Here is a 15,398-nt window from a genome sequence, read left to right on the forward strand (position 1 = left end):
TGAGCTCGGCGTGTCAGCATTTTGAAAAACCCTAACTTAACTCTGGTGCCGTGTCACATATAGAAATTTTTTGATATTTGCAACCATAGTAAAACAAAGACTTATATGTTTGATATTTATTTTATACATTTAAATGCCATTTAACAAAGAAAAATCAACCGAAAAAAATGAGTTTGCGTGTCACCTCTGACACGCGTGTCATAGGTTCGCCATCACTGCTGTAGTAGGTCCTTTAAGTGCAAGGTGTCAGGTTAATCACCCAGTGATTAATTACCAAATGCGTTCAGTGATCTTAGGTGTCTTCAAGGTCCTATTGTGAATATTCTCATAAACTGTTTTGATTTTATTATAACATCGAATGTTTTATAATTTTTTTTATTGATTTGAGAGAGAGAGAGGGAAAGACATCAATTTGTTGGTCCACTTATTTATTCACTCATTGGTTGATGCTTGCATGTACCCTGACTGGGGATTGAACCTGCAACTTTGGCATATTGCGACAACTGGGCTATACAGGCAGGGCAACATGGAATGATTTCTGATCTCTGCTGTTCACACTTCCTTTGTGCCTTCACTTTATCATAAGTATTTTATATCAAGGGTATTTCTAGTAAAATGCTTTTCATCATACACTGTTCTTTACAGCCTTCCATAAGTGGATTTGAACTAGAAGTTACTTTCCCTTTTTTTGAAAAATAAAAGTATAGTTGACTTCACCTGCATAATCATCTATGGACTAATTTTTGTTGGACTTTAATAAAAGTTTATTTAATAGAAATAGGCTTTCCTTTTCTTGTTTCCCATCAAAGTCTTTATGCATGAAAAGTACTGGCAAAGGGTTCTTTTATTATAAAAGTATCAATACCTAAACTACTTCTGGTCTTTTAAGTTGAGGAAACCTTTTTTTCATTTGTGTTCCTTGACACTCTTAAGTACTTTATACTGGTGGACTTAGAAGTATTTGGTGGTAATTATGGAAGCACTAATAAGAATGCTGACATTAGGTTTTTCTGTTCATGCTGCTTACAGTTGCATGGATTAGACCCCATTCTTGACATACCATAGCATTAAACAGAGGCACTTGGAAAGTACCTAAATGCTGGTAATCAATTTTTTGAAATTATATTAGTGTGAGTATACAAGCTATTTCTCTTTCTCACTTATATTTACCTTTCTGTGAATAGAGTCTATATCATAGCCCGATGGAGTTTTCTACAAATGATGAAGACATGTTGTCATTTATCATTTTTGAAAGTAAACTTAACCGCTGGAAAAAAAATCAAAGCTGAACTCTTGAAAGGAAAATTACCATCCAGTACATTCTCAGACATTTCTTCTTATTGTACCTTTGGTTTGTAAAATGTCTGAGGGAAAGGACGACTTGCATTCTGGGAGTTTTAAAAAGTTATGACAGGAAATGAAAATATATGGTTTCTGTATTTAAAATGAGATTTCACAACAGCATGCTATTTGTTAAAACTTTTGTGTTCTGTACTGCTTAAAATGTTTTTATCTAACATTTAGTGAAGAAATAAAGCACGTCAGATATCCTGATTAAAAACCACACTGTTTACCATTTAAGTATAACTTTTAAACATAATTTGGGTCCCAAGTTTAGTATGGAAAGAGCTTAAACATAAAAAAACTAATGAAAAAGCAAAATACACATTTTTGGGGTTGATAAATGCTTTGTTTAATCAAATACATATTACCCCTTCTTTCCAGTCGTTTTTCTTTTAAACTTTAAGAGGCTGTTTAAGGAAGTTTGTAAAAAAACCACCCATACCCAATTCTGCTCCCTTTCCGTATTTATTAGAGAATGTGAAAAACTGATCTTATGAAACAATTACACAAGACTTCCATTTCATAGGCTCCCAAACTCTGAAACTCCGATATATATGTAGAAAATATACATTAAAAATCTGTCCATTGCACTGTGCGAAACCCGTTTCAAATGTAACCAACCCTCTTCCTGATTTTTTCTTCCCCACCCCCGCAAACGAATAAAATCAGTTAGGCTTTCTGGCTGCATGTTTATTTTTAAAAAATTAAATTAAATGGTTTCGTAGTTGCTTTAGGATCACCTTTCTACCCCTCCTCTTTCCCACATACCCACTTCGACTGGCAAGCCTATTTTCATTTTATTTCAAAGATTTTTTTTTTTTTTTAAAGCGAAAGCAGGGGACGGCGGGGGTTGCTAAATTTATCTTCTCCAGCCACGGGGATGAAAACACATTTACTGCGGGCGGGGGTCTGAGGGCCTGCAAACAACTCGAGCAGGCGCCTCGGCCAGGACGGGTGAGGACGGGCAGTATGTCTCCGGGGAGGGCCCGGGGGGCGGCCGCGGCCCACAGGAGATGGTGGGGGGCGGCCGGGCCGAGTCGGGCCCCACGCGGGCTTTACAGCCGAGGCGGCGGCAGCGGCGCGTGTGTAGCGGTGGCGGGCGGGAGCGCGGAGGAGGTGGAAAGAAGGGGGGCGCTGTCACGGAGACCCCATCGCAGCGAGGCCACTAGGCTTCCCGGCCGCGGGGCGTATGCTTCACCGACCCGGGGCTCCAGGGGGACCCACCGGGCGGAGGAGGGGGCCTCTCTACCCTTCCGCATTTTCCTGGGTCTCTCTCCCGGGCGGTGACGTGACGTGCTGACGGCGGGCCCGTGCCGGGGAGCTGGGCCGCTTTTTGTCAGCTCCGAGCTCGGCCCCTCCTCCCTCCCTCCGCCCGCCCCACCAGCCGGAGCCCGGCCCAGTGCTCCAGAGAAAGGCCGGCCTGCAGTACCCGCCACCGTCGCCGCCCGCCCGCACGCCCGTCCGGTGAGTTCCGGGCGCCGCCGCGGCCGCGGGGCCTAGCGCGCGTGCAGCGGCCTGGTCCCGGCCTGGTCGGCGGCCCTCAAGGCGCCCTTCCGCGCTAGGCCGGGCGGCGTGGCGCGCGGCGCCGACCAGGCCCCGAGGAGGCCGCAGTTAGGCCCGGGGAGGAGCCCGGCTGCCCCGAGCTGCGGTGGAGGCGCGCTCAGTGAACGGGCGCGGGTTGGGGGAGGGTCGCCCGGTGGCCTGGGAGGCGATTGAGAGGCCGCGGGTCGACGGCGCGGCCGGCGTGGGGCACCGCGCGAGGGTGAGGCCTGGCCAGGAGGCGAAGGCTGCAGGCGTGAGGTGAAGGCCGCAGGCCGACCGGGCCGATTTTCGCTATGTAAATATCGGCGAGGGGGGGAGGGCCGGGGGACAAGATGGCGGCGGCTCGGCGGCTCGGCGCCTGCTGCAGGGGACGATTGAAGGGGTTGCCGGGAGGGGGAGCCGCCATCTTGAAGGCGGTGTCGGAAGAGAAAATTCCGCTACAGCCCGGGAGGTGGGGGGAGGGGGGACGTCGGAGGGCGGGCTGCGGCTGCGGCGGCTCCGGTGACGGGCCCTCGAGGCCAGGCGCGGCTGCGTGTGCTTGCTTCCCACCGCGGCCATTGCCCTCGCCGCCATGATGGGCTCCTGGCGCTCGGCGGCAGCGCCACCTTCCTGCCCTGCCTCGCGCAGCCCCTAGACGGGCTGTTGCTTCCGCTGCATTTTAACTGAGCTGCGCAGGCGGCCATCGCCGCCGCTCTGACGCTTGCGACGTCGTCTCCCTCTGCGTCCCCAGCCCCGCGTCTTTTCCTCGCTCTCTTGGCGGCCCAAGGGCGATCGGGGCGGATGGCAGCCCAAATATCTGGGCTCACTACGGCAAGTGGCACCCCAAGACATTTTATTGTAAGTTAAACAAAGTCATACATGGCTGTTACGGCGCCCTCGATGCGGTTTTCCAACAATCATTGCCTTCTTCAGAGTCTAAATAAAGCAGTAGCAACCCAATTGGCTAAGAAGAAGTTCTCACCACTCTCTTATCCAATAGGAGAAAAAGTGAAAATTACACAGGACGAGAACGGAGGAATAGCAATTGGAGTCTTTTGAGCTCATTTATTTGGGAATAACTTTTTTTCTTGAAACTACTTTCTTGAAAAAGGTGCATTTAAGCTATTCGCGATCTGTTGGTAGTATTTACTTTTTTTTAAGGAGTAAGGGGAAGGGCAGAAAGTTTTATTTTCTTACCGAGGGACAACAATGTGATGCGGTATTTTTTGTTCATGTATCTATTATGGTATTTAGGAGTCTTTGTTTGATTTGAAAAATTCGAAGGTGTAATTCCTTCCTTTAAAGTACCTTTGATCGTGTACCGTACAACTCTCCAGGAAACTCGGAGCCCAGTGTTAGCGATGCATTGTGCTGGGTGCTAAGAACGATTTAAAACGGGTCTTGTAATGCAGCGTGGCTGCAAGAAGTTCGTTGTTTAATAGTAGAGGAGACGAGGCGAAGTGCACTCAAGTGCTGCGAGAGAAAGGTACAATTAATTACTGAGGTTTCAGGGGGAAGGCACGTTTCCTTTCGGAACATCAGGGAAGTGTTCCTGACATTTTGAGGTTACTGAATGATGGGTAGGACTTTATTAAGCGGTGGCGGAGGTGGGGAAGGGACATTTGAAGGGTGAATGTTCTTCGGAAAACAGTAAGTATTTACAGTTTGGTTGGAGTAGATAGTGTAGGTAGGGGAGTGGTGGGAATTCTGGGCAGAAAAGGTAGGTGGTGGAAGAGCTTGCTTGCAAGTTGTTAAGGCTTATAAACCCAATGGGGGAGCCCGGGGAGCCCTCAAGTTTCTGGGCTTTATATTCGCTTAGTAGTTCCATTAGACTAGGTAGGAAAAGTTTCAGAATTGAGAAATAACGAGAGTAGTAAGTTCACCAGTGTTTTCACTACTGGAATGATTATGAAGAATATTCAGAAGTTAAGCCAGTTTTACTACTTTTCAATGATCCATCTATTAGATAGCTGCTCCTTTTTTCTATCCTAACTTCTCATTGCAAATAACCTTTTGCTCAGTTATTATAATTTCTCTAGTAAACAAACAGGGAGGGGTTCCTAACTTTTCCTTTACCAGGTGAAAAATACAGGACTAGTGCCGTAGGTTACTTTACTAAAATGAGGAATGAATTTGTAAGCATTCCCGTGGTAATTTTGAAAGAATCAGTGTTTGAGAAGTAGGTTAGAAGAGCCGGTTACTAAAAAGGCAGCAGCCTTCAGATGGCCCTTTGCAATCCCCGTTCTCCCTTGTGAGAGTAACCAAGGCTGTTTGCTAAGTGAATCCTTCTCATGTTGTGATTAATCTTTGACTATTATAGATGCTCATTTGCGGAATGTGTGCCATAGAATTTTATGACATAAAACAAATATTCACTAGAAACTTGTTAAAGTTTTTCCATTCCTAGACTGTGGCAGGTCAGAGTATCGATGCTCCGTGAGAGGACGGGAGGGAACTGGAGCTTCTCCTGGTCGTCATAAAGGGCCATGGTTTACAGATGATTAAGAAACAGCGCGTTGTAGGAGGCCCACTGGAAGCAAGTTGCTAAGGGGCTGGGTTGTTGAGGTGGTAAGAGTAAACGTACACTTAGAAAGAAGAACCAGTTGCTTTCTTTCTTGCCAGCTGGGAAAGACATAGAAAATGGTTGCATACACAGTACAGCAGCAGTAGATGTTTTACTACAGCAAGAGTGGATGTTCAAGATAAAGATGGTTAGACTCAAGTTGTGTAATGAAGGAGACAGATAAGTGCATAGTTTAGAAGGATTTCTATCTCCAACTGTTAGGTATAAAAAGCTTTTTGCGTGAAAGAGTAGACTTTGATCTGGAAAACCTTATTACCTTACCTCTTGGATACCTGAAGTGTTAATTTTTAAGTTATGTAGATGTTTGGGATAGGTGCAAGTTTCCTTTTTTAAAAAAAACATGCTCAGAATACATTAAAACAATTTTTTCCGCGTTCATTTTGTAAATACTTTCTCTCTAATCCCATCTGTACTTGTATTGTCAATGATGACCTTGTTTTTATTATATGTGCACATACTAGCAATCAGACTTTTTTACTCTTGAATTCCTTAACCCGCCCTGGAAACCCCTCAGCATTAGCAGAGATTACCTAATCTTTTACTTAAATCAGGATAGATGATCATCTAATCTGAGCATTTGCACTTCCTTCCTTCCATATCATGCTCTTCTTTAGTCTCTAAGGCTTTCCTCCCCCCTGTTCTTTCCCTGCAGGAAGAATTGGCCTCCTTCAGGCCCAGCTGCTCTTCCTGTGCACCCCACCCGTCCTTTGGGACGGACCTGTTAGTGAATCTGAATCTGCCGATTGCATCATTGCCTTCTAACTCCACTGGTGCCTTTCCCTCCCCTTATAAACATTCCTAGGTTTGCTCATCGTGCAGAAAACCTCACCTGTCTTTTTTTCTTTTACCAGTACTTTTCTTTTCATCCCACTTACTCCTAAATTGGGTAACTGTTCCACATCATGTCACTGGGTGTGTCACATAAAAGTATTCTGTGTTTCATAAACTCTTTGCCTTCTCTGTTTTATACCATGAAATTTCCGTCAAGGTCAATCTTCTGTCCTTTTTTGCTCAAATCTTCTCTCCGGGTTCCAGTGTTTCATACCATGCCCATCCTCTCTTTTAGTTTCTCATCTATCATTTTCAGTTGCCTACTGACCATCTCCACCCAGGTTCCCGGCTGTCTCAACACAGCTGAAACAAGATTTATCTGGCACATAGTAAATAGATGTCCAATATTGGAAAAATAATCTTTTTTAAACCCAGTGTCCCTAAAACAACACCTACTTCTAGTTTTCTTTCTCTTAATGGCATCATTATTTTCCCAGGCTCATTTTTCTCTGTCTCATATAGCAATGTGGACATCTTTAATTTATTAGCATTTACTCTTCACCCAAGGAGATGTTTTTTGTTTTTTTTTTTAAAAATTGACTTTAGAAAGCGAAGAAGGGAGAGGGATAGAGAGAAAGAGAAATATCGATGTGAGAGAGAAACATCAATCAGTTGCCTCCCGTACTCACCCCAAATGGGAATTGAATTTGTAACCTAGGTATGTGCCCTGACTGGGAATCAAACCCAAGACCCTTCTGTGCAAGGGATGACCCTCCAACCAACTGAGCCACACTGGTCAGGGCTAATTTATTATATTTTAATTGTTTTTATATTTTTGTCATTTTTTCTAAACTTTCAATGTAGAAACAGTTTTATTCTTGTCCCCAAGCAGTACCTGGCACATGGTCATTATCTCTAAAAACAATTAATCATTGGGTGCAGAGAGTTTTATTATTCAATCATCTAGTCCAGTGATGGTGAACCGATGACACGCGTGTCAGACACGAACTCATTTTTTTGGTTGATTTTTCTTTGTTAAATGGCATTTAAATATATAAAATAAATATCAAAAATATAAGTCTTTGTTTTACTATGGTTGCAAATATCAAAAAATTTCCATATGTGACACGGCACCAGAGTTAAGTTAGGGTTTTTCAAAATGCTGACACGCCGAGCTCAAAAGGTTCGCCATCACTGATCTAGTCAGTGTGTCTTTTGACCAAGGGGTATACATACTAATGTACACCACATAAGTTGAGTAACCTCCACCCCATCCCCACTGCTTAACTATTTGGGGTTAATATAGCCAGTGTATTCTTATTCCTGTGAAATTACTTTTCTAAGCAATGTTTTATAAAATCCAGATTCTTACAACTATATTTACTCAAAGGGAGGTCCACTTTAAATTAGGAAATATTTCAGAATTACAAGTGTCAATTTACAAATATTTCAGAGAAACAAGTATCACCTAGATTTAACAGATCTTAATATTTAATTATATATTTGCTTCATAACATTTTTTGTTTGTGTAAAGAAAGAAAATCTCATAGATTCAGTTAAAGAGTGCCCCTCATTCCATTCCTGTCTTTTCTTTGCCGGAAGTAACTAACCACTGTCCTAATATGTATGTACCAAAAACAAGTATGTATTGCTTTGTGTGTTTTCACTTTACATGAACAGTACCATACTGTTTGTCATTTTCTTCACTTAGCATTGTGTTTTTGAGTTTTATCCATGTTGTATGTGGATCTAGTTTAGTGATTCTCAAAGTGTGTTCCGGAAGTTCCCAAGGATCTCTTAAGATTCTTCTAGCCGCATTCCTCTGTACACTGCATCGGTGCTGTACAAAGGCTATATGGCACATGATGTCTTAAATTGAACACAAGCAGTTAAGGGGATCCAGCTGGCTTCTATTACACTTGATTTTTAAAGAGGCTTGCAAAAATGTAAAATAATGCTATTCTTTTCACTGTTTTTATTTTTTTGAAAATAGTAATGTGTTATGTTGACATAAAGTGGGTTTATTGTTTTATCAATTTATAAATGCCTCAGATTTAATTTCTAATGTAAATATAGATAGAACCCACATAAGCAAAACTTTTTGGAGGTCTCAATTTTTAAGGCTGTGAAAGGGGTCTTGAGACCAAGAAGTTTGAAAACTATTGATCTAGTTCATTCATTTTATTTGTATTTTAATGTATAAATATATTGTGATTCATTTATTACGGAGAGACCATTTGGTTTGCAATTTTCTATAATTCCAAACAGTGCTGCAGTGAACATCTTTATACTGTACAGGGTTCTTCTCTCTTGGGATTATAGTAGTAGAATTGCTACTTTCAGGAATCTGCATTTGTCACATTTACTGGGAATTGTCAAATTATGTCCTATTTGACACTCACCAGCTGTGTACGAGCCTCTGTTTCTCCAGACCAATGCCAAAAGATTACACTACATATTGTTTTCCAATCTGTTGGGTGTTAAGAATATCTCATAGCTCATTTCATTTTGCATTTCTTAAATTTCCAGTGAGATTGAGCCCCCCTCCCCCCCCCACACACATATTTATTTGCTATTTGAGTTTTCTATGACTTACTTGTGCCTATCCTTGGTCCATTTTTCAATTGGGTTGTCTTTTTCTCATTGGCTTATGGATAGTTTTATATTCTGAATACTAATAATTTGTAATTATACACACTGAAAATACCATTTCCTAGGCTGTGGCTTATCTTTTAGCTTTGTTTATGGAATTTTTTTTTTTTTTGTATAAGACTTCTTGATGAGATGGTAATCAGTTTTCTTTCATTTATGGCTTATGTCTCATCCCCCCCCCCCCAACCTCCAAGGTTATAATAGTGCTGTGCTTTTTCATATTTAGGTCATTAATTCATCTGGAACTTTTTAAATCTATTGTGTGATCTAATTTTTTTAAATTATTTTTATTTTTTTGTTAATCCTCTCCTGAGGATATTTTTTTCCATTGATTTTTAGAGAGAGTGTAGAAGGGAGGGAGGTAGGAGAGAGAGAGAGAGAACGAACCTTGATGTGAGGGAGAGACATAGATTGGTTGCCTCCCACATGTACCCCAACTGGGCCAGGGAACAAACCTGCAACCCAGGTTATGCCCTTGACTGGGAATCGAACCCATGGCCCTTTGGTGTGCAGGCCAGTCCTCTAACCATTGAGAAACACCAGCCATGGCTAATTTAAAATTTTAATTTATATTTTTTATAGATTTTAGAAGGAGGGGGGAATAGAGAGATACATCAATCAGTTACCTCCTAATGCACCCTGACCTTATATTTAACCTGCAACCTGGGTATGTGCCCTGAGTGGGAATCAAACCTGCCACCTTTTGACGTACAGGACGACGCTCCAAGCAACTGAGCCACACTGGGCAGGGCTGATTTTATCTTTTTAATATGGATTTGCCAAGTAGTTTAGCCTTTCTCCCCACAGATTTATAATGCAGCTCCTGAGGTTTATCATATTATCACAATATACATATCTGTTTCTAGTTTCTCCTGGTTTCATTTGTTGACTAACCATACTATACCACTGTGATTTAATAATGATTGCTTTATAATTAAATCTTAACATATGTTTTTTTTCTTCAGGTGAAAGCTATTTTCCTTCCTTTGTTTATTTTTGGGTCAGTTTCTATGAAAAACTTGGATTTTTATTGTATTTGCATCAAATTTATAGAATAAATATATAGATACAGATAGATATATGCTAAGTAGTGGAGCTGGGATTTGAATCTGGGTGTGCTCTATTGTTTTTCATAAAGTCTTGCTCAACTTTCATTAGATCTTTTTCCAGATACTGTGTAATTTTTGTTGTGAATAGGATATTTTTTTTTTTAGTTCTGTTTAGCATCTAAGCTGATGTATAGGAAACACTATGGACTTACATGTATTGATATATAACCCCGCTGAACTCTCATATTACAATATTTCATAGATTTTGAGATCTAGTTTCCTCCCTTAACATTTTAACATCTCTGAAATCAAAATAGATCTTGAATTGATGGTGTCCTGAAATCAGTGTTGTCCTGGTAGCAGTCATGATATAGTTATTGTTGCCTGCACATGCACAAACTTGATCAAGACTCTTCATTTTGTCATCACTTAAATGAGTATGTGCATTGTTATGTAGTTATTTCATGCCAAACAATACAACCTAAGGGAGGAGAAATGGCGAAGTGGGTGTTTGACTGGAAAGAAAATCCCAAAGATAATAATGGAGCATTTTAAGAAACGCTGCCTCACTAACACTCTTGGCAGAGGGCAATATTATTAGGAAAGTTTGAATAGTTTTGAGTAGAAAAGTAATTCATAGGACGCTGAATGTGAAGTTTTAGGAGTACCCTACCAATTTCTTTTGCTTCTATTTTTTTTATATGCACAAAATACAAAAATATGTCTAAGTCTAAAATAATTTTCTCTAAGTCTAAAATGAAAATTCTAGATAATAAAGTATGGCATTCCTTTAATTGGCAGTGTTTTTTTCTTAGTTGTATATAAAATAAGGATGTTACTTAAAATTGGTGGTATCTTTAGAATAAATGAAATGTGGGAGCAATAACACTTTAAAATTCTTCTGTATTTTCTAGGTAGTTGTGTGTGAATGAGGTTTTATTTTTCATTCATTTCGCCTCCTGTTTCTTTTTTCTTTTTGTTAATCCTTACCCGAGGATATTTTTTTCCATTGATTTTTTTTTTAAATATATTTTATTGATCTTTTACAGAGAGAAAGGGAGAGAGATAGAGAGTTAGAAACATCGATGAGAGAGAAACATCGATCAGCTGCCTCCTGCACATCTCCCACTGGGGATATGCCCGCAACCCAGGTACATGCCCTTGACCGGAATCGAACCTGGGACCTCTCAGTCCGCAGGCCGACGCTCTATCCACCTAGCCAAACCGGTTTCGGCTTTTCCATTGATTTTTTTTAGAGAGAATGGAAGGTAAGGAGAGGTAGAGAGAGAGAAATAGAGAAATATTGTGAGAGACACATGGATTGGTTGCCCCTGGCATGCGTGCAGACCTGGGTGGGGATCGAACCTGCAACCCAGGTATGTGCCCTTGACTAGGAATGGAACCCACAACTCTTGGGTGTGTGTGCCGATGCTCTAACCATTTAATCACACCGGCCAATGCTCTTTTTTTTTTTTTTTTTTTTTTAATTGCATTGACTACTGTCTCTAGCTCAGTGTTGAATAAAAGCATTGATAACAGGCATCCTTGTCTAGGTAATTGAATAGAGTGCTTCTAATATTTTATCATTAAGCATGATATTGTAGTGGGTTTTTTTGGATGGGGTAGATGTTATTTATTACATTCTCTTATGCTTATTTTAGAGTTTTCATTGTGAACAGAAGTTGATTTTTCTAATGTGTTTGCTGGATATATTGGTTTGATGGATCGCATAGATTTTCTTCTTTTAAATTAAAAAAATTTAATTACAATTGACATTCAATAGTATTAGTTTCAGTCAGCTATCTTGAGGATGTAGATTTTCTATTTTAAATTATCTTTGGATTTCCTGGATTATTGCTATGTACTTTTCCTTTTTCATGTCGGCTTTGTATTGTTTTGATAACAAACACGGTTATGCTAACTTCATAAGATGAGTATGGCAGTATTTTTTCTTTTTGAAATAAGTTTTACTTAATACTCTGTTCTTGAAAGTTAGAATTCATCTGTGAAACTGCCTGGTGTCTTTTCTGTGAATTGATTTGATTTAAGTTTCTTTGGTGGTGGTAAGTCTTTTTGACTTTTTTTAAAAAAATTGATTTGAGAGAGAGAGAGAAACAAGAAGAAATTTGTTGTTTCACTTATTTATGCATTTATTGGTTGATTCTTGCATGTGCATTGACCGGGAGTTGAACTCGCAACCTTAGCATATCAGAATGGTGATATCTAACCAACTGAGCTACGTGTTCAGGACTTGACTATTCAGAAAAATGTAACTTTTCAATTATATTGGTATAAGATATAGGTTTCTCTGACTTTAAAGTATCTAATTTGATTAATTTGTCCCTCTTTTTTTCAGCACTGCCAGTAACTTGCCTATGTTATTAAGACTTTTCAAATAGTTCGTTTCTTTTAAAAATATATTTTTTTGTTGATTTCAGAGAGAGGAAGGGAGAGAGAGAAACATCAATGATGAGAGAGGCTCATTGATCGGCTGCCTTCAGCATTACCCTCACCCCCATTGGGGATCGAGCCTGCAACCCAGGCATGTGTCCTGACCGAGAATCGAACCCTGACTTCCTGGTTCGTGGGTTGACAGCCACACCGGCCGGGCTCAAATAGTTCTTATTGACCCTTTGTGTTTCTGCTCATTTGGTAAGATTTCTTTCCTTCTACTTTATTTGCATTTATTCTAACATTTAAAAAATTTAAGTTGGAGGTTTGGCTCATTAATATTTAATTTCTACTCTTATAATATGTGCCTTTAAAACTATAAATTTTCCTTGAACTATAACTGGTTGTGATGATTTTGATATGAATTGATTTTTATTATTTAGTCCTAAATATATTGTGATTTTCATATTGCCCATTGAATTACTTAGAACTTTGTTTTAAAATTTATGGAATATTTTTTCTTTGGTCTGTGACATTTATTTCTAGTTTTATTGCATTGTAGTTGGGGAACATTGATATGCAAAAATGAATTGTATTTCTCTATATTAACAATTTAAAAGTCAAGTTTATTTTTATTTTTTAGAAGTCTGCTTTCTTTAATGTACAAAATGTATGAGTAGAAACAAAAGCAAACTAAACATATTTATTTATACCACTATCTAGTTTTTATATCAACTTTACTATTCAAACAAAAGAAAGCAGGTGGCAGTTGAGTGGTTGGGAAAGAGATACAACAAATAAAACTTTTCTACCATATTTATTTTACACTGTGCTCACAGAGATGGCTTCTTTTACTGATCCACTGTGCAGGAATTCATTTGTATATAAAATTGAACCTGCTCAAAAGCTGAGGGAGACTAGAAATGATGGGCCCATATCCTGGTGCATTGTCCACACAAATCAAACAACGGTGCGGCTACCAGCTTATAATTTTTAGGGACTGCTAACAAGGTTTTCTCTTGAAGTTGAACCAAAAACAACTTAAGTTCCTTTGGCTTTGTAATATGTGCTGGAATATGTGGATACTGAGGATGTTCAAAATTTGGTCTCTACCAGTTACCAAAGCAGTCATCAATGACCCAGTCTTACAGGACTCCACCTTGGCGACCTAGTATCTCTGTCATTAAGCATTTTAGTCCTTCAACTTCACCTTCTCCTGGGTTAAGTTCACCATCAGGTAATTTGAAGAAAGTTGTTCCCAGCTATAGCAGTAACACATGGGATAGCCAGTGCTCATGTACAATTGGAACCCTTTCTACAGTCCTCATTTCAATTTTATCAAATATCACCCTCATGTGTTGAAATCTGATTGCAACAGAGCTGTCCTCAGAAAGGTGCTGCTTTGTAGCAGAAGTATAATTGAAAAGAGGATACAGGTTGATGGTGTGCTCCAAGGTGAAGGGCTTGGTCTCCTGGATGTGCTTGTTGCCCAACTGGTCAAAACCCTAACTGGATTTTATTAACCAGTCATCCCAATAAATTTTTGTTTTGGTAGACCAGTTCTCAAATTTATATGGAATTAATGCCACTGATACTCAGTGGAGCTGATAGTCAATGAAGCATGCCCATTGTTGGACATGTAAGAAGCAGGTGTACTGTAAACCAGCCCCTTGCATTATCTAGCCTGTTATTGTAAAAAAAAAAAATTATTAAAGGATTGCCCTGGCTGGTGTGGCTCAATGGTAGAGCATGGGCCCACTCACCGAGGCGTTGTGGGTTCGATTCCTGGTCAGGGGCACGGACCTGGGTTGCAGGTTTGATCCCTGGCCCCAGTGGAGGGCCTTGTGGGAGGCAACCACTTGATATGTCTCTCTAACATGTATATTTCTGTCTCTCTCCCTCCCCTCTTCCACTCTCTGAAAATCAGTGGAAAAAATATCCTCAGGTAAGGATTAACAAAAAAACCCAAAAAAACAAAATTAAAGTGTTTATTAAGTTATAGGTACAAAACATACTGCTTAACTGCATTAGCAAAAGATCACTGTATAAGCACTCCATAATTCTGCAGTTTTCAATTTAAAAATTTTATAGTTGTTGAAAAGCTTGAAATTATCTTCTCACCAGTGTTTATGATGTACAGAAAGCATTGTTAGTGTCAGCACTGAGTTTATAGAACCTTATAGACCCAAAGTAATATATTTAGGAAAAACAGTAATAGGAAGCATGTGTTCATGTAGGTGAGGGAAAGAGTAGGGATCAGTATTAGTCAAGTTACTATGTTGGTGATCTGGCAAGAGAGTAATTTAAAGAAGTTTTATAGTTTAAGGATATTTAAAAGTTTAAAAACTGTAAATGCTGCATTACATGAGTTTTACAAGTAGTGCTAGAAAACTAAAGAAGGCACTTATTAGCTTGAATAAAGTAACATAAAAGCAAGAATGCTTTAATCTAAAAAAACCCCACCCATAATTCTGCATTATCAGAAAGATTTTTTAATACGAGGAGACACATTGCTCATTAAGGAGTTCAATAAGATAATACCGACCTTTCTTTATCATGTACTGCATTTGCCAGAAATTGCCCTTTTAAAAAGTTTTCCCCTGACATTTTTATTTAGTTTATATCGGGTAAAATGTAGTCTAAATTAATCTCCACTTTATATTATGTCAAAACACTGTCTTTATCCTTTGATCACACCAAGTGCTTCAAACACTCCACTCCATGCAACTAAAGGCCGAATATTTCATTAGAGGAAACATATAAATAGGATTTCTGACCGTAATCTCAACAAAAGCTACTAAACTAATTTTTTAAAATTTCACTACAAAATCAAAGTGTGATCCAGAGTTGAGTTATACATGATATACAGAATATTATATAATGAACATGTATTGACAAATTGTTGAGTGCATTAAATAGCAACATTTCATTAAGGAGGCTATACTGCTTTACTTATGAAAAACTAGATAGAAAGTGTATGCAGTTGCTAATATCAAGCTACAGTCTTAAAGACAAAGGCATTGAAAGGTTTAGTGTCTAGTATGCACAGAATATTAATGCAACTAAACTCAGAGGGTGTTTTGGCA

At 39.6% G+C, this 15,398-nt stretch overlaps 1 protein-coding gene and 1 pseudogene across 4 annotated transcripts in view; one reads left to right on the forward strand and one right to left on the reverse strand.

Annotated features, from left to right (window-relative positions):
* The window catches only part of ZFX (zinc finger protein X-linked), a 73,642-nt gene that overhangs the window by 34,586 nt on the left and 23,658 nt on the right, over nucleotides 1-15,398 (forward strand). The window contains exon 1 of one of the 3 annotated variants that reach the window (XM_081081264.1): nucleotides 2,638-2,808. The exons of 1 other annotated variant lie outside the window; for it this stretch is intronic. The gene's annotated coding sequence lies outside the window, so the exon portion shown is untranslated. Of the gene's footprint in view, nucleotides 1-2,637; nucleotides 2,809-11,659; nucleotides 12,574-15,398 lie in introns of those variants that run through there. One more of the 3 variants, XM_081081263.1, reaches the window with a different exon arrangement.
* LOC308511504 (cleavage and polyadenylation specificity factor subunit 5-like) lies at nucleotides 13,187-14,823 on the reverse strand (annotated as a pseudogene). The gene is made up of 2 exons: nucleotides 14,776-14,823; nucleotides 13,187-13,817 (listed from the first exon to the last, which is right to left on the reverse strand). The product of its transcript is annotated as a cleavage and polyadenylation specificity factor subunit 5-like (transcript).

This window comes from Myotis nattereri (genome assembly GCF_964212035.1).
Source record: "Myotis nattereri genome assembly, chromosome: X".
Classification (NCBI taxonomy): domain Eukaryota; kingdom Metazoa; phylum Chordata; class Mammalia; order Chiroptera; family Vespertilionidae; genus Myotis; species Myotis nattereri.